Raw genomic sequence first — 5,329 nt, forward strand, 5'->3', positions numbered from 1 at the left:
AAGGAATGTTGAGGGTTAAAAATGACAGCAAGATCTGAAGTGAGACTGCTAGGAACATTTGCTCCATGCAGGTTTAGCAAGAAGCAAAGAGTGGAGGCACCTGGGTGGCTCCGTCGTTGAGCATGGGACTCTTGTTTTGGGCTCAGGTGACGATCTACCGATCTACCGTAGTGGGAGGAAGCCCCACATCAGGCTCCGTGCTTGGGGAGGAGTATGCTTTGGATTCTCACTCTCTCTCCGTCTGCTGCTCCCCCTGTGTGCGAGCTCTCTCTAAAATAATTTTTTTTTTTTTTTAAAGCCGCGAAGAGTGGACGGCACAGATTTTGAATGCAGCCCCCTCCTGGAAAGAACACTGGGATACCTCAGCCGATTTGGGAGCAGAAAATACATTTGCTCGCTGTGTAGTCTTGAATATGTTGCTTTCCCCCTCTGGGCCTTGGTTTCCCCAACTGTGTAATGATGGGATTAGCTGATGACCTCCTGATGCCCTTCTGGTTCTGGCTAGATAACTTGCTTCTAAAAGAAGTGAGAGACAGAACAGAAGTTCCTTGAGAGTAGGGCCCATAATCACCACCTGGCCCAGGGCCTAGAACACAGGTGCTAAATATTTGTTGCATTAATCAACCAAAGAATTTGCATTAATCAACCACAGGTGCTAAATATTTGTTGCATTAATCAACCAAAGAATTCATTTCTCTGCTCGGAGATACCGTTGATGAGGTAGGCAGCTATAGGTCTAGGCTGTCTTGGTATGATCCTGTTCATAGATAGGGGAATGTGTTGGGATCAGTGCTTCCCAAATCTGCCTGACTACCAGAGTCACCTGGGAAGCTTCTAGTCAATTCTCAGACCCCACTCCAGAATCACTGTATTAGAATCTCTGGAGGAAGAGGCTGAGAATTTGCCTTCAGACATGTTCCAAAGGTGGTTCTGAGGCAGGCGATCCTGTCTTCTGGCAGAGAAGTGCCTTGAGATAGCATGCCTTTCCTCTGATTGGCGATATTGTCCCCATGGGAATTTGGAAGTTCTGTCTCAAGTCCCACATTCTCCACAAAGCCTTTCTTACTTTAAACCACAGCCTGTTGAAGGGAAGGGAACCTTGAAGTCCAGAAAGTCTTTGAGTTAAAGCACAGAAGCATTTGAACAGCAGCTGACAGAGCATGTGCTCAATAAATGTTATTCAACCGCCTTATTTCCCTGAGGCCTAGAGACGAAGAACAATCTGCCCAAGTTCCCACAGTAAATCGGTGGCAGAGCAGGGACCAGAATCAAGATCTCTAGACTCCAGGCTCAGGCAGTCTTCCCTTTGTTCTGTTGTCTTTTGAAGGTCGTATTTACCCAAAGATACAAATGTCTGTACACCTATCAGTTTGTCAGAAATCCATTGTTTATTATCCTCAGTAGGCATCTAGTGACCCTCCAGATATGTGCCTGGCACCATGTAAACACCATGAGAGATGTCAGAGAATTTTCCGGAAGTTGCAATCTCTGTCCTCAAGGTGTGTCCCACAGAGCCAGGAGTAGGAGGCCAGTGGGCACCTAGGGTCTTGCAAGTGCTCAACTGGCACCCGAGAGTGAGAGCCTCCTTCAATTTTGCACCCTAGGTGCCTGGCTTGCCTCATCCTAGTCCCAGTCCTGGTGTTCAGTTTCTTTGGGGGAAATAAGAGGGAGTCAGAAGCCTGAGGCTTATTGTGGGGCCACACACAAGTTACTTTCCTTCTCTGGGCCTCAACTGGTCCAACTGTTAATCAGGAGTCTTTGGCAGTCTCTTGGCGATGGTCTCTGCGGCTCTACAGTTCCAGAAGGGTCTAAGGAAAGCGTGTCTGCAAGAAACTCATGACCACTGGCTTCACGGACGGGGTGGGGGGACCATTGGGGGTCAGGGAAGCATGGCGGGGACTGCGGACCGCCTACACGCTACTTTCAAGAGGGCTGAGCCTTTGCACCAAGAACATGAAGACAAACATGGAAATAGTATGCCCCAGTCTTTTCACTGCCCACCTTTTGAGCTCAGTTAGTTGATTTGTTCCCAGAACCCTATGTTTTGAAAGATGTTATTCTCCACCAGGCTGTTTCCTCTTGGCCTCAGGTTGAAGTCCAAATTCCTTAGTGCTTTAGACAATGTCCTCAAAGTCCAGCCACACTCCTCTCATTGTCTCTAGCCCAGCTGTACCGGGCCTTTTTCTCGTTCTTCCAACATACCATTCTCTCTTACCTCCAGGTTTTGTCTCGGCTGTTCCCTCCGCCTGGAGCACTCCACATTCTCTCCCTAACTGGTTCACTTCCACCATGTTTCAGGTCTCCACTTCTGTTAAGGTCCCCTTGCTTCAGTATTGTTCCTAGAATATCTGATACTTTCTATATCAACCCTTTGTTGTCCTTTATCATCATTTCTTGTTTACTTTCTACACCAAATCACAAGGTCCACAAAGGCTTCATTCCCAAAACTTTGCACAGGGCTTAATACATAGTAGATGCTCAGTAAATATTAAATGTCAAAACACTATTTAGCATCTAGAATAAGCAGAGCTTCAGGTCAGCACGTGCTAACAATTTGAGCCCACAAAATTGGTCGGATTCTAGCAGCTAGGAAGATCTGAGACATGTGAGTGATGCGAAGTGAGCTTATCACAGGAGAGTAGATGATTTGCATTGGCTTTCAGGAAAGGAAGGGTAGAGACAGACGCTGCAGAGGAATCAGAAGCCAGTTATGCTTCCAGCCCGAGAATGTGCTCTACAGAGCCCCAGACAAGTGGGCACCCAGTGCCCTCTTCACCATTTTTTTTTGGAGACATACACAGGGAGCTTACTACTTACCCGTTTGGTGTGTAGGTAGGGACTACAGATGACTTAAAGAAGGTTTTTAAAAAAAGTGCTGATGCTCTGTGTCTTTGAGGAAGACAGAACATGAGTTAATAAACAAGAAGGGCTATAAAAAGCCAGAACAATGGAAGCCAGCCTTATCACTGCTGAGTAGGCACTGGACTTGACGATGGGGTCAGCCAGCCCAACTGATGGGTCAAGATGGGGGCAAGAGAGGGGAGGCCCAGCCCCCATCACCTCAGTGCCAATTTCAAACAGTAGCCCTGTTTTGCAATCAAGAAGAGATTGCAGAATCCAGGTATGGCCTGTTGCTGCTGGTTTTCTGACTAATTGGCTGACAAAATCTCAGAGTCAGCCAGGAGACAGGGAGTCCATCAAGAGGAGACGTAGCTAGAGCCTCGACTTTTGAAACCAGGGCCTTTCAAACTCGGGGCCTTAGTTTCCTCATCTATGGAATGAGGAGTTGGACGAGCTGATCTCAAGGGCAAAAGTGTTGGACAATAAGAGTAACAGCCAGCATTCACCCAACATCCTACATGCCCCAGGTATTGTTTTAGATTTATTAACTTTTTGAAAAATCCCTGCAACCTCATGAAGTAGCTAACATTATTATCCCCATTTTGTAGATAAAGAAACTGATACATAGAGAGGTTAAGTAATTTTGTTTAAGGCCATGCAGTTGGTAGATGGTAGAACCAGAATTCTGACCCAGATGTTCTGTCTCCAGAGCCCTTAGAGATTAATGGCCCCCCTTGCCATTAATCTCTAAGCCTGTGTTGTCCAACATGGCAGCTACGAGCCAGGTATGGCTAGTGAGCACTTGGAATGTGGCTAGTCCAAATTGAGATGTGCTACCAGTATAAAATACACACTGGTTTTTGAAGACTTAGTATGAAAAAAAGAATGTAAAATATCCCAATAAATGTTTATATCATTACATGTTGAAATGTTCATATTTTATATATTGGGTTAAAGAAAACATATTATTTTTTTAAAAAAGACTATTTACTTTAGAGCTAGAGAGAAAGAGAGAGAGGGAAAGAGAGAGAGAACCTGCAAGTGGTGGGAGGCGCAGAGGGAGAGGGACAAGCAGACTCCACGCTGAGCGCAGAGTCCAATGTGGGGATTGATCCACAACCCTGAGATCATGACCCAAGCCAAAATCAAGAGTCAGACGCTCAACCGAATGAGCCACCCAGGCACCCTGAAAAAAATATATATATTTTTAAAGATTTTATTTATTTGACAGAGAGAGTGAGAGAGAGAGAGAGCACAAGCAGGGGGAGCAGCAGGGGGAGAGGGAAACACAGGCTTCCCACTGAGCAAGGAGCCCAATGTGGGGCTCAATCCCAGGACCCTGGGATCATGACCTGAGCAGAAGGCAGACACTTAACTGACTGAGTCACCTAGGTACCCCCTGAAAATATATTCTTGAAATTAATTTCACTTGTTTCTTTTCACATTTTAAAATGTGACTGCTAGAAAACTTTAAATTACATAGGCAACTGATGTTATATTTCTATTGGACGGTCACAAGGACTTATAGATCTCAGCATTTAGTCATACTCATGCTATGAATTATTATAGAGAAAGCTCACAAAGCAAAATCAGCAAAGGGAAAAGGTGCATGGGACAAGGTCTGGAGGAAACCAGGAACAAGCTTCCAAGAATCCTCTCCCAGTTGAGTTACACAGGATGTGCCTAATTCCTCTAGCAACGAACTGTGACAACACATGTAAAATGTTAAATGCCAGGAAGGCTCATCAGAGACTCAGTGCCCAGGGCTTTTCCTAGGGGCTAGCCTTGTAGGCATCCGCTGTTTTGCATGTACCAAAGTTCCAGACTCCCAGAAGGAGAGCAGGTGTTCGGCATAAACCACATTGTTTGTATCAACAGTTTGGGCACAGTGACCCACACTTACCAATTCTGGGAATGGTAGAAATTCTCCTGAAACTGAAGTTCCCAAAGCCAACCAAGGGCCAACCATGCAAGCAGATCTTTCTAAGCATAGCAGTCCTGCTATGTTTACTCTTTTCTGCAGATCTCTCAATTAAACTTCACCAGGACCTGGCCTGGCAAATTTGACCAGGTTTGTTGAGTTTACCTGACATGAAGTGAATGACTCCTATTTGCTCCAAAGCCTGTTTAGTGGGAGACTTATAAAAAGGGGAAGAGCCCCTCTTAGAGACTATCTCATTCAAGCCTCTTATCTGAGAGTTTGAGTGATTTGTTTAAGGTCCCACAGCAAATACAAGCATCTATAAGGGTGACACCTAGGCTAAATGCAGTTGCAAGCTTTCGGCCAAAATGCCCCTTCCATTCTCTTGGATGCCCTTATATGTTGCTAGAACCCCAAATTCTTTTTCCCATTTCTTAGTAGTAGGGAGCCCTACCTATGTCTCTGCTGGCTTCACCCCACCCACCTCCATCCTTTCTATGTTATTGTTGGGCTGGGAGAAACTCTAGTGCTGGAAGAGCAGTAATAACCTTCAAAAATAATCACTTA

The sequence above is a fragment of the Eumetopias jubatus genome, unplaced genomic scaffold (genome assembly GCF_037043125.1).
Source record: "Eumetopias jubatus isolate StellerSeaLion01/CBP00866 unplaced genomic scaffold, mEumJub1_p1.0 scaffold_5, whole genome shotgun sequence".
NCBI lineage: Eukaryota > Metazoa > Chordata > Mammalia > Carnivora > Otariidae > Eumetopias > Eumetopias jubatus.